Genomic DNA, 15,204 nt, shown 5'->3' on the forward strand with positions numbered 1-15,204 from the left:
GTGTTTTAAGAAGTTGTGTATGAGTGAAATGGAAAAGACATGATATTAAAATGCTAGTAGACTGTGTCACATGTGAAATTGGGCTCCAGGATTTGAGCACAAAATCTAAGCTGAGACTCTGGTGCAGTACTGAGCAAGTTTGGCAATGTCAGAGGTATCATCTTTCAGATGAGATGTTAAACCAAAGCCCCCTTTGCCCTCTCAGGTGGGTGTAAAAGAATTCCCATGGCACTATTTTGATGAAGTGTAGGGGAGTAAATCTGGTGCCCTGGACAATATTTATCCCTCAATCAAATCACAAAAACAGATTATTTGGTCCTAATGGCATTGTTGTTGTGGGAGTTTGCTGTGCACAAATTGGCTGCCACATTTCCTCCATTGCAACATTGACTACACTTCAAAAGCACTTCATCGGCTGTAAATCACTTTTGGGTGTCCTGTGTTCATGAAAAGCACTATACAAATGCAAGTCTTTAATATAAATGGAGCGAACTGCTGCAAGCAAATTCTTTGTTGCCTTCAAGAACATCAGTTAGTTGCACTGCAGCGTTGTTTTGAAGTAAAGTTTTTTTTTAAATCGTAATATTGCTATAATTGGTCCACCAGTTTTAAATTCTTTTGGAGGAGTTTGGCTTTTGGAAAAGTAAATTCTTTTTTGGCATCACACACAGTTGGGGAGAAATACTTAGAACCCTCAGAGGCTCATTCTTTAACTGAATCAGTCGAGTGAAAATACAGTTGACTACTTAAAGAATCATTTGAATGGTTACAGCATAGGGAGTGGCATTTAGCTCATTGTGTCTATGCTGGCTCTCTGTCAGACCAACTCAGCTATTCCCACTCCCCTTTTCCCCATATCCCTGCAATGCGTTTCTCTTCAGGTAATTATCCAAATCACATATGAAAGCCATGATTTAATCTGCCTTCACCACACTCTCAGGTAGTGCATTCCAGATTCTAACTCAACTCTGTGCAGTCCCTTATGATATTGAACACCTGTATCAAATCTTCTCTCAATCTTTTTTTCTTTAAAGAGAACAGCCTCAGTTTTGCCAATCGATTCACATAACTGAAGCCTCTCATCCCCAGAACCATTTTTGTAAATCATTTCTACACTCGCTGGATTGCTTTCACATCCTTCCTAAAGTGTGGTGCCCAGGATGATCACCTGCCTCCAGTTGAAGCCGAACCAAGTTTTTTTCAAGGACCATCATAGCTTCCCTGCCTTTGCAACATATGCCTCTATTTCTAGAGCCCAGGAACCCATATGCCTTTATAAACAGTTTCTCAACCTGCTCTGCCATTTTCAATGATTTATGTACATATAGCCCAGGTCCCTCTGCTCCTGCGCCCCTTTTAGAATTGTATCCTTTATTCTTTATTGCATTTTCTCATTCTTTCTACCAAAATGTATCACTACACGCTTCTCTTCATTAAGTTTCATCTGCAAACTGTCTACCAATTCCACCAGTCTGCCAATGTCCTCTTAAAGTCACTATCCTCCTCACAGTTCACAATGCTTTCAAGTTTTGTGCCGCTCGCAAATTTTGAAAATGTGCCCTGCACGCTTGAGTCTATGGGAGGTCTTGTAGCGCAGTGAGTAGAGTCTATTTATCAAGTCTATGTAAAATCAGTGCAGCAGAAAACAGAACTCAACAACTTCTCCCGATAAAAACTCAATGATATCTCCAGATAGTGAGTGGAGGGTAGTCGCTTACAAACTATGGCCAAAAATTCAATCCCAGTGTTTTATCCAATGCAGTCTCCAGGTGTGATTGATAAGAGAATGACTCAATCATCTACATCCAAGCTGAGAATAGCAATGTCACTAGAAGTAGCTGGTTTTAAAAACTTGTTGGTGATGGTTGATTACATCTTATATTTGAAATTACATTGGATGGGTGAGAAAAACTCAGCAACAGCATTAACTTCTAGCAATTTGCACTGTGCGCAGCAAGCTTCTGGTCAAGTATTAGAGGAGATGAGATACTGCTGCTGGAAGAAAGGAGAAGGGACAATATAGAGGCTGAATGGGAAGTGGGAGATTTTTAAAAGTCAATTTTTTACCTGCTTCCTACTCTGATATAAACACAATGAGGGTGAACTGTGATATGAAATTAATAATGATACACTGCAACATTGGTAAGAGAAACATAAAAGTGTCCTTCTAACTGGAGCTTCGTAAAATAGAAAAAATAATCGACATGGGCAGTTAATTCCACAGTCCCGTCCCGAATGAGGTGTTCCACACACACGATGGCAATAAGCCATCACTATTAGTGTGGCTTCCAGCAAGCACAGAGTTTGAGCTGGTGGATGTCAGCTTACACTATTCCAAAGGGATGGCATATGAACAGCCACCTGACAATCTAGCACTTTCTGTACTTTGATAATTACGTTTATTTGGGTGAGACTTTCAACTGCCAGTTTTCTGCCTGAAGAGTGGGCAGTCAAATATCTGTTGGGGGCCTTGTGTGCCCATATTAGTGCCTGGATCAACATTCAAACAGACCCACCCAAAGCAGGGGGGTTAGTGGGGTTAGTGATGACATAATGGTATCGTCACTGGACTAGTAATCCATGGTAATGCTCTGGGACCTGGGTTCAAATCACACTACGGCAGATGGCAGAAATACAATTCAATAAAAATCTGAAACCATTACTGATTGCTGTAAAAACCCATCTGGTTCAGTAATGCCCTTAAGGGAAGGAAATCTGCCATCCTTACCTGGTCTGGCACTTTAGACTCACAACTCACAGTAATGTGATAGACTCTTAAATGCCCTCCGAAATGGCCTAGCAAACCACTAGGTTGTATCAAACTGCAATTTGATAAGGAATGAAATGGACGGACCACCCGGCATTGACCTAGGCACTGGAAATGACAACTGCATACTCAGCCCTGTTATCTTTGCAAAGTTCTCCTTACTAACATCTGGGGGCTAATACCAAAATTGGGAGAGCTGTCTCACAGGCTAGTCAAGCAGCAACCTGACATCATCATACTCACAGAATTATACCTCACAGACAATGTCCCAGACACTACTATCACTACCCTTGGGTATGTCCTGTCTCTCCAGCATGACAGACCCAGAAGAGGTAGTGGCACAATGGTATACAGTTGGGGGGGGGCGTTGACCTGGGAGTCCTCAAAATCGACTCCAGACCCCATGAAGTCTCATGGCAAAGGTCAAACATGGGTAAGGAAACCTTCTACTGATACCATGTACCATCCTCCCTCAGCTGATAAATCCTTGTGGAGATGACAATTTTGACAATACCATCCATCGTGTTGTGTGGCACTGCCACTGTGCTAAATGGGTTAGACTTCGAACAGATCTAGCAACTCAAGGCTAGGCAACCATGAGGTGCTGTGGACCATCAGCAGCTGCAGAATTGTACTCAACAAAATCTGTAACCTCATGGCACAACATTTCCCCCACTCTGCCATTCCACCAAGCCAGGAGATCCACCCTGGTTCAATGAAGAATGCAGGAGGGCATGCCAGGAGCAGCACCAGGCATACCTAAAAATGAGGTATCAGCCTGGTGAAGCTATGACACAGGGCTACTTGTGTGCCAAACAGCAAATGATAGACAGAATTAAGTGATTCCACAGCAAGTGGATCAGATCTAAGCTCTACAGTCCTGCCACATCCAGTCATGAATGGTGGTGGACAGTTAAACAACTCACTGGAGGAGGAGGTTCCATAAATATCTCCATCATCAATGATGGGGACACCCAGCATGTCAATGAAAAAGATAAGGCTGAAGCATTTGCAAACATCTTCAGCCAGAAGTGCTGAATGGATGATCTATCCTGGCCTCCTCAGGAGGTCCCCAGCTTCACAGATGCCACTCTATAGCCAATCTGATTCACCCCACATGATATTAAGAAATGGCTGAAGGCACAGGATACTGCAAAGGCTATGGGCCCTGACAATATTCCGGCAATAGTACTGAAGACTTGTGCTCCAGAAATTATTGCGCCTCTAGCCAACCAGTTCCAGTACAGCTACAACACTGGCATCTACCTGGTTATATGGAAAATTCCTTGTCCACAGAAAGCAGGACAAATCCAATCCAGCCAGTTACCACCCCATCAGTCTACTCTCGATCATCAGTAAAGTAATGAAAGGGGTCATCAACAGTGCTATCAGGCACCACTTGCTTAGCAATAACCTGCTCACTGATGCTCAGTTTGGGTTCTACCAGGGCCACTCAGCTCCTGACCTCATTACAGTTTTGGTTCAAAAATGAACAAAAATGCTGAACTCCAGAGGTGAGGTGAGAGTGACTGCCCTTGACATCTAGGTAGAATTTGACTGTGTGTGGATTCAAGGAACCCTAGCAAAAGTGGAGTCAATGGGAATCAGGGGAAAACTCTCCACTAGTTGGAATCATACCTAGCACAAAGGAAGATGGTTGTGGTTGTTGGAGGTAAGTCATCTCAGTTCTAGGACATCACTGCAGGAATTCCTCAGGGTAGATTCCTAGGCTTAATCATCTTCAGTTGCTTCATCAATGACCTTTCTTCTATCATAAGGTCAGAAGTGGGGATGTTCGCTGATGATTGCATGATGTTCAGCATCATTCACAACTCCTCAAATACTGAAGCAGTCCATGTCCAAATGCAGCAAACCCTGGACAATATCCAAGCTTGGGCTGACAAGTGACAATTAACATTTGTGCCACACAAGTGCCGAGCAATGCCCATCTCCAAAAGAGAAAATCTAACCATCGTCCCTTGACATTCAATGGCATTACCGTCACTGAATCCCTCACTATCAACATCCTTGGGGTTATCATTTGCCAGAAACTGCACTGACTAGCCATATCAATACAGTGGCGACATGAGCAGGTCAGAGGCTAGGAATCCTGCAGGGAGTAACTAACCTCCTGATTCCCCAAAGTCTGTCCATCATCTACAAAGCACAACTCAGAAGTGTGGTGGAATACTGCCCATTTACCTGGATGAGTGCCGCTCCCACAACACTCGAGAAGATTGGCACCATCTAAGACAAAGTGATCCATTTGATTGGCACCCCATCCACAAACATGCACTTCCTCTGCCACTAATGCACTGTGGCAGCAGTGTGTACCATCTGCAAGATGCACTGCAGGAACTCACCAAGGGTCCTTATACAGCACCTTCCAAACCCATGTCTGTTACCACCTGGAAGGACAAGGGCAGCAGATAGATGGGAACACCACCACCTGGAACTTCCCCTCCAAACCACTCACCATCCTGACTTGGAAATATATTGCCATTCCTTCACTGGCGTTGGGTTAAAACCCTGAAATGCCCTCTGAAGGGTTCTCAAAATTCCCACATTTTTCATATCATCAACAAGGATATGACTTTTGGACTTTTACCTGAAACCAGACAATGAGAGGAGACAGAATATGCATTCTTCCCTTTAAAATAATCAACACGAAACTAAAGCCCATCAAAATCTTGCATAAATAATCGCTACTAACCACGGGGGCAGGAAGACCACAATCAATGCAATTATGCAAACCCATCAATACTCCACACATACAATGGCTTTTAGTTCAAGACTAGTTATGGGGGCAGGAAGACAATGATAAACATCAAGCAAGCCTATTAAAAACAACGAAACATCAATCACCTTGGGAAGCCCACCAAAATCAAACAAATAACCAACCTTGATTTGGATTGAGATAAGAAACTCAAAAAAAACAGTATAACTGGGCCACAGATCTGGAGAGTGTAGTTTATTTTTGGGCAGTGAGGAGTTTAAGCAGGGAGCTGAGCCAAGCGGAGGAAGGAGATCTGGAGGTTTGCAGGCCCGCAGGCAACATCACGGCAAGGGACACGGGGGGCAGGCTCAACCGAAGACAACAAGGCCACAACTGCAGCCCTCCACGAAGATCGACCACCCACAACCGCGCCCTCCACCCAACTGAAGAATCTTTGCAGATTCCACAGACCAGGACCACATGGGGACCACAAGCCCCAGAGGACACAAAGAGCGTACCCCAAAACTGCAACCGGCTTACCTGGCTGGATTTTGAACTGTCAAGGAACCCTGGTTGGTGAGCATGATCCCTGACCTCTCCTAGTTCAATTTAGTTAGGTTTTGGGTGTGGGACAAGGGTAAGAGGATTAGTAGCATGATTTTCCCTCGCTATGCCGTGTAATCCCCATTCTTAACTAAGTGTACTTTGTAAGTCTATATAATATCAGTGTAATCCTAATGTTATAAGTTCATTTGTGACTTCAATAAACTCAGTTTTAATTTGTTGCACCAAAACCAGTTGTCTGCTGCACTTTGTCACAACCCCAAATAAGTCCAAGGTTTAGAACCCAGGGAGTGGGAGCGATTTGAACCATTCAGAAGTCAGAGGTGGAGCTGACACACACACCACCACCCCCTACACCTCCCTAACAGCACTGCGGGTGTACCTACACCACATGGACTGCAGCGGTTCAGGAAGGCAGCTCACCACCACCTTCTCAAGGGCAATTACAGATGGGCAATAAATACTGGCCTAGCCAGAGATGCCCACATCCCGTGAATACATTTTAAAAAGTGGGAAGCAAAATGCATGTATCGTGGAATCCCGATCTTTCCTCTTTCGCTCACAGGATTTGAACAGACTGGCCATGCTAACATTTATTTCCTATTCCTAACTTCCCTTGAGAAGGTGGTGGTGAGCAGCCCTCTTGAACCACTGCAGTCCGTGTGGTGAAGATACTTTCAAAGTGATGTTTGGTCATGAGTTCCAAGATTTTGACCCAGCAATCATGGTAAAATATTTCCGACTCAGAATGGAACTTGCAGGCCATGCAATTTCTGCCATTGAACTTTGAGGTATTAGAAGTCACAGGTTTGGAAGATACTGTTGAAAAAACGTTGGTGAATTGCTGCAGTGCATCTTGTGGATGGTGCTCCCTGCAGTCACAGTGTGCTGGTTGTGGAGCGTGTGAATGTTTAAAGTGCTGGGTGGGGCACAGATCAAACAGGCTCCTTTGTTCTGGATGGTTTCGAGCTTCTTGAGTGTCACTGGAGCTGCACAGATGCAGGCAAGTAGGGAGTATTCCATCACACTCCTAACTTGTGCCTCATAGTTGGAGGAGTCAGAAAGTGAATTACTCGCTGCAGATTTCCCAGCTTCTGACCTGCTATTGTAGCCACAGCCTTTATGTGGCTGGTTTGGTTAAGCTTCCAGTCCATGGTCACCTCCAGGATCTTGACAGTGGGGAAATTAGCAATGGCAATGCCATTGATTGTCAAGGTGCAGTACCTGGAATCTCTCTTACTGGAGATGGCCATTGCCTGGTACTTGTGTTGCATGGACGTTACTTATCATTGGTCAGACTGCTTCATTATCTGAGGAATTTTGAATAGAACTGAACAATATACAATCATCAGCAAACATGCACATCCTTACTAAGCAGGGAAGGTCACCACTAAAGCAATTGAAGATAGGGGGCCCCAGGTCTCTGAGGGATGCCTGCAGTGATGCCCAGGAGCTTAGATAATTGTCCTCACAGTAACCACAACCATCTTCCTTTGTGCTTGGTACTACTCCAGCCAGTGAAGATTGCAATTTTTAAAGATAAATCTGTGTTGCATGTATGGTGCATATCAGTCCCATTTAGTTCTGTTGATCTTTGAAAGAATGGCTGGAGGCTTCTTCCAAATGGTATATTTTTTAATTGAAATTTTTTTGTGGAATCACTATGAGTAGAAGTGCTCCTCAGGTCCCAGCCAGTTGCTGATGCATACTTGCCTGCCTCCTGGCACCCACCCTCCTTACCCAGGCAGGCCTTGTGTGAAAAGATAATAGATGCACAATTCCTCCCTTCACTGGACAGGCAAGCTGCAGTAAAAATGCTAGGCCCGAGTCTGAAGGTTTATTCAGGGCCTTTTGGCTGACCGGGTGTCTAAAGTCATCCGCGTAGCCATGTACAGTCGATGTGTGCCCTTTCATTGGCAGTTCATTCAGAAAGCAATTTGGGTTTGAAGATCCCAAACAGCACAATATATGGGGGAGGCCTCAGCAGATCCGCACGCCAGTGGGTCAGTTGAAGCCCTTAAGTGGACAATCAATGGCCACATAAGGGTCTCCATGTGCCGCTGCTGAGATTTCTCCTGCAGCCCGTGCCGAGTTCCAGGCTACCCTGTAAAAGTTGGTGGCCTAGTGGCCGGGCCAAAGGCACTCATGTTCAGGCATCCTGTTTCCATCGGAGACTCCCCACCACCCAAACAAGATTTTGACCCCATGTATCCCTCCCTGCCTTCCCTGACCATCTCGGCTCCCATCCTTCTTGCTGGGGCCTGACAGCATGGCCCTGCCGAGAGCCCAGACTCACATTGTTCTGGGCTTCTGGCTCCTCTTCTTTAGGGGATTCGCTGTATTACCAGCAGTGGCCACTGTGCCTGGCGGTGCTGCTGGGACAAGAGAGTTGCTGGCCATTTGATTGGCTGATAACGTTTGGATGAGGGACATCCTCTCAAATTGGGGCAGGGGTTCCGCCTCAAGCCAACTTATGGCCCTACCCCGTTAAATAAGTCATTAAAGGTGGCAAGTAGAGAGAGCTGTTTCTAAAGCATACAGTATCCTAGGCTTCATTAATAGGGGCATAGCATACAAGAGCAGGGAGGTTATGATGAACTTATATAAGACACAGATTAGACCTCAGCTGGAGTATTGTGTACAATTCTGGGTGCCAAACTATAAGAAGGATGTGAACGCATTGGAGAGAGTGCAGAAGAGGTTTACGAGAATGGTTCCAGGGATGTGAAACTTCAGTTATGAAGAAAGATTGGAGAAGTTAGGACTGTTTTCCCTGGAGAGGAGAAGGTTGAGAGGAGACTCAATAGAAGTTTTCAAAATCATGAGGGGTCTTGGCAGAGTAGATAGGGAGGAAATGTTCCTGCTCGTAAACAGATCGAGAATCAGAGGGCACAGTTTTAAAGTGTTTTGCAAAAGAAGCAAATGCAAGGTGAGAAAAAGATTTTCACACAGTGAGTAATTAGGGTTTGGAATGCATTACCTGGAAGTGTCGTGGAGGCAGGTTCAATTGAGGCATTCAAGAGGGCATTAGATGATTTTCTAAATAGAAACAATGTGCAGGGTTATGGGGAAAGGGCTGGAGATTGGCACTAAGTTAAAATGCTCAGAAAGCTGGTGCAGACATGATGGGCTGAATGGCCTCTTTCTAAACCGTAACAATTCTGTGATTCTGTGATTTTAAATGTTGCATGATGAGCCAGCCAAGTCTACATGGGCTTGTCCCTGACTTTTATGCCATGGAGAGAGTTAGGGACCAGGCCCCCAAATAAAATTCAGCCCTTTATTTACTAGCTTTATAAGGCACCTAATGCCAATATGAATCTGTTCATCTTTTGCTGTGGTCTCAGATTGAGATTGTAATACTAATTTGTTAGCAGTTTTTGATGTGGGCTTATACTCACTGGGAAATGTATTGAGGGAGATCCCATTATATACGACCCTTAGATCTGAGAGTTGAAGAGATGGTCTTACCATTAGGGTGGGCAGAGCTCAAGCCCAAAAGATTAAATTAATTTGTGTCAAACCTTTGTGCCTAGCCATGTACAGAGAGATTAAAAAAATGACCAGGAGATAGTTGGTCGTGAACATCATGTCAGCTTGATTTTTAAGAAGCAACGAGGCAATTCAAATTGCTGGGTCATGAGGATAGTTGGGACTGGAACCCTATGGTTTGAATTATTAGCCTGTAATGCCAGACAAGCGATTTGACACTCAATCTAAGTTCTAAACTGAAGGCAACAGATGTTGTTTGGAGAAGTGCCTTTGCATTTGTGCACCAAGCATGTTGTGTACTATGGCTTGCCATAGTCATGTGGTCTCTGGCGTCAATCCTTTGTGAATAAAGGATTGAGGTAGAAGCCATTTTACCCACCATGTGGAGCATGGTGTCAGGAGTGTGCAGCTGAAATTGAGCGGATTTAAATACCTGTAAGAGAAGCAAACACTGTAAGAAACAGCAGAGAATAATGAAAATTTCAGTTTGCAACTTTGTACAGGACATTGACCGCTGAGTGAGTCAGTATGGCTTTGAATTCTCCGATAGAGATGAAAGGATATTTGAAAATGAATTGGAAATTCTTCCAGTCTCAGTGACAGAACTCTGAGATTGCCACAGAGTTAAACAAGAAAGCTGAACAAATCAGAATAGCAGCTATGTTATCAGTGCTGGGGAAGGAGTGCTATAGGCTATATTGCACCCTAGACTTCACTAAGGAGCAGAAAAAAACTGTCATCTGAAATTTTGGAGGCCTTGAAGACCCACTTTGAATCCTCTACTAAAGTTACTTATGAACACTATGGGTGGAATCGTCCAGATTTGCACAAAGTGTGGTAGTGAGCGGGAAAAATGTTGTTTTACCCGCTGGCCGCAATGGCAGGTTTTCACGCCATATTGCCCCCATTCCCGCCTCATTAATTATGCAGCCACAGGAACCATGCTGTCTCGCTGGCGGGCGGCCTCTGATTTTCTCACCACACTGTTACCTCGCCGCTTCCTCAAGCAGGGCGCCACGTTTAAACTGCAGCCATGAGCACACTTCTCAATGCTTACAGCCCTGCACTGCCCCGGTGAAGGCATAGCCGCAAAAGGCAAGAAAAGTACAGCCCCCTGATTCAGTGACACATCCCTGGGACACCTTCTGGATGCAGTGGAATCCTGCTGCAATGTCCTCCACTCCCGCTCTGGCCGCAGGAGGCCCATCAGTGTCACCACTCTGGCTTGGGAGGTGGTGGCAGAGGTGGTCAGTGCCAATGCTGCACACGAGAGGTCGGCCATCCAGTGCAGAAAACAGATGAATGATTTCATCCATGCCACCAGGGTAATGCAACCATCTCATCACTCTAAACTCACACACTCACAAGGCCATCACACATTCACTGGAATCTCACTCATTGCCAGCTCAAGGGACATCACCACTCACTCTCTCACACAGATCCTCACATATCCATCTGGCCTCATCTCCTCTGGAGACTGTCTCCTCAGCCCTCACCATCTTGAGGCCATTTGCATAGGTCAACATGTGTCCCCATACGCACCCTGGGTTACCCTCCTTCCCCAGTACAACTCTCACCCTGCAGCCTCTTCTCTTGCCTGAGGCCATTTCTCCCCCTTCCCCAAGCATGCCCCAGCCCTGTAGCCTTTGAAAAGCCACCCCTGACTTATGGCTGGTTTGGTAGGTAGAGACCTGCCCATGAGCCCCCGCTAAAAGTGATGTGATGTTGCCTGCGAAGCCTGGAACTGATGACTTCATGTGCTGCCTGAAGCAAGGTAGGCAAATAAACTTTGAAGTCTCCAGCGAAGTACAGCTCGCCAGGCGCACATTGCTTATGTGCAGTTGTAAAACACATTGGAATGCAACCACACCAATGTGCCCAGATGATCCAGCATTGGAGGGTGATTCTGGCGAGCAGGGTTTATAATGAGATGCTAAAATATTGAAACAAGGTTTAACGTGTGGCGGTGTTAAACGCTGCTCACCACTGACGGGTGGAGCGGACAATCGCAAATGAGTCTCACAACGTTGTGAAACTGATTTTTGGCCTACATGCCATATTTCCCCCGCCCTCCCCTGCCCACCATAAGCCCCCCAATGCCATTTGGGCCGGAAAATTCTGGCCTATATTTTCAACACCAGAGCTCAGGAAGAGGGGGGACAATATTGATCAATATGTGACTGCACTGAGATATCTAGCTGAATCTGGTGAGTTTGAGCAACTGAAGGATGATCTGATTAGCAATTGGATTGCTTTAGAAACAAGAGATCTTGCCATGGAAGTACGTCTGCTGAGAGAAGATAAAATTACTCTCAAGATAGCTATTGACATGTGCACAAGCTCTGAAGTGATTCATCATCAGCTGAAGAGTATTGATGGGAGATCTAGTGGGGCTTTGTACTATGCTGAATGACAGTACAGGCTTTCCAAAAGGGCCAGCAGAAAGGTCAAGGCCAGAGTACTGGATGTAAATATTGTGGAGGACACTACACAAAAGAAAAGGAAGCATGTCCAGAATGGGGAAAGCAGTGCTCTAACTGCAAGAAGCTGGATCACTTTGCATGTAATTTTTTGCTGGGAAGAAGAAAAGGCTATAAAGATGGTTTCTGGAGAAATGCCAGATGATGATTCTGATGAATCACACTACACCTTAGAACAGGTTGGCACCATCTAATCTCAGGGTAAAAAATGGTTTGTGACTGTGGGAATGATGACTACAGAAGAAGAACAACGAGTTAATGTGAAGTGTCAGTTAGACACCAGTGCTATGTGTGACATCATGAGCTTCTCAGGCCTGTGTGAAGTGGCTCACGGTGATGACCTGAAAATGCATCTGTTGAAGGTAAAGTTGAGGCTCTCTGATGGAAAATACTCACTTCAAGAGGACAAACTAAGCTGAGAGTCCAATGCAACGGGAAGAAAGAAGAAAGTAAACATCGAGCAAAATCCCCTTATCTCAGCTGAAACAAGTCACAAGCTTGGACTGGTAACCCTTCATGTACCAGAAGAGCTTTACATTGTTTCTCATGGCACCAAACCATTGACTGCAGAGCAGATCCTGACAAATTACAAAAATGTTTTCCCAGGTCTTGGATGTCTTCCCGGTGAATATCATTTTTAAGTGGATATGAGTGTGAAACCAACTGAGCATCATCCGAGGAGAGTTCCAGCTGCCCTCTGGTCCAGCCTGAAAGACAAGTTAGAGGAGCTTGAAAAGATGGGAGTAACCAAGAAAGTGACAACTTCTTCTGGGTTAGTAGCATGGTAACAGTGAAAAAACCTGGGAAACTGAGAGTGTGCATAGATGCAAAGAACCTCAGTAAAGGTTTGAAGAGATCTCACTACCCCATGCCAACCATTGAAGAAATTCTGCCATTTCTTGCCAAGCCAAAGATCTTTCCTACCCTAGATGGGAAAGCACCCATCCGATCCCGCTCAGCTCTGTCCCACCAACGGCGAGAAAATTCTCCCCTATATCTCTGGGAAGAGAACTGAGCTAAGTAACAAATCCTCGTTGTTCCCACCTTCAAAATAGGCTGCGTTCTTAATGTGTGTTTTGCTTCTATTTGAAATCATTCAATTATTAAGTACAACAGAACACATAAGATTTCTCCATTGTCATGTTTGCTATTTCATGCAGCAACTCAAAATGAAAAAATAAAAGCCATTAGTTCACCTCTGAAAGGACTGAACTGAAGGCTGTCTATTTGAATGCACGTAGCATTCATAACAAAGTAAATGAATTGATGGCCCACATTGAAGTAAGTAAATATGATCTGATAGCAATTATAGAGACTTGGCTGCAGGACGACAAAGATTGGGTGCTTAATTTTGAAGGATACATGACATTCAAGAAGAATAGTAAGTTAGGTAAAGTTGGAGGTATAGCACTGTTGATCAAAGAGGGCATTGGTGCAATAGTTAGAGATGATCTTGGTTCAGGAGATCAGGATGTAGAATCAGTTTGGGTGGAGATGAGGAACAGTAGGGGAAAAAGTAATTAGTGTGAGCAGTGTGCAGGCCCCCTAAAAGTAGCCACAATGCAGGAGAAAGTATTCATGAGAGAATAATGTGTGCTTGTTATAAAGGGACAACAATAATCATGGTGATTTTAATCTACACATAAACTGGAAAAATCAGATTGGCAGTAGTAGCCTGGATAAGCAGTTCTTAGGATGTTTCCAAGATAGTTTCTTGGAGCAGCATGTTCTAGAATGAACCAGAGAGCAGATGATTTTAGACTTGGTTTTGTGTAACGTGACAGGATTAATTAACCTCAGAGTAAAGGCACTCCTAGGTAGCAGCGACCACAATATGATTGAATTTTACATCCAGCTTGAAAGGGAGAAGAGTGGGTCTAAGACTAATGTCTCAAAACTCAAATAAGGGCAACTGTTTGGAGATGAAAGCTGAGTTAACTGAAATTAACTGGGAAACTAGGCTAGAAGATAGATCAATAGAAAAGCAGTGGCAGACATTTAAAGGGATATTTCAGAGTATTCAGAATAAGTACGTTCCTATTATAAAGAAAAATTCTAAGGGGAGGACTCACCATCCGTGGTTAACTAAAGAAGTTAAGGATAGCATCAAATTTAAGGAAAAAGCATACAACTCTGCAAAGATGAGTGGCAGGACAGATGATTGGGCAGAATATAAAGAACAGCAGAGAATGACTAAAAGGTTAATCAGAAGAGATAAATTAGAGTATGAGAAGAAGCTAGCCAGAAATGTAAAAACGGATAGCGAGAAATTCTACAGGTATTTAAAAAAGAAAAGAGTAAGTAAAGTGAGTGTTGGTCCTCTAGAGAGTGACAATAGGGAGTTAATAGTAGATAATAAGGAAATGGTGGAAGAAATTAACAAATATTTTGCTTCTGTGTTCACTATAGAGCATACAAAAACATTACAGTATTAACTGCAGGTCAGGAGGTGAACGGGAGAAAGGGACTTGGTGAAATTGAAATCACTAGGGAAACAGTACTGAGCAAATTTATGGAGTGCTGGCAAGTCTCCAGGTCCCGATGGACTATATCCTAGGATCTTAAAAGAGGCATCTAATGAGATAGTGGATGCGCTGGTGTTAATTTTCCAAAATTTGCTAGACTTTGGAAAGGTTCCATCAGATTGGGAAATAGCAAATATAACCCCTCTATTCAAGAAGGGAGGGAAGCAAAAAACAGGAACTATAGGCCAATTAGCTTGACATCTTTTTGGGGAAGTTATTAGAATCAATCATTAATGAAGTTATAGCTGGGCACCTAGAAGAGCCCAAGGCAATTGGGAAGAGTCAGCATGGTTTTGTAAAAGGAAAATCATGTTTAACCAATTTATTGGACTTTTTTGAAGGATTGACATGTGTGATGGATAAGGGGAAGCCTGTAGACGTACTGTACTTGGATTTCCAGAAGGCATTTGATAAGATACCACTTCAAAGGTTATTACGGAAAATAAAAGGGGTAACATATTAGCATGGATAGAAGATTGGCTGGCTGGTAGAAAGCAGAGAGTATGTATAAGTGGGTCTTTTTCGGATCGGCTGGGTGTGACAAGTGGAGTCCCACAGGGTCTGTACTGGGGCCTCAACTTTTTGCGATTTACATCAATGACTTAGATGAGGAGAGTGAAGACATGGTAGCTAAATTTGCAGATTACACAAAGATAGGTA

This window comes from Carcharodon carcharias, chromosome 13 (genome assembly GCF_017639515.1).
Source record: "Carcharodon carcharias isolate sCarCar2 chromosome 13, sCarCar2.pri, whole genome shotgun sequence".
NCBI classification, from domain to species: domain Eukaryota; kingdom Metazoa; phylum Chordata; class Chondrichthyes; order Lamniformes; family Lamnidae; genus Carcharodon; species Carcharodon carcharias.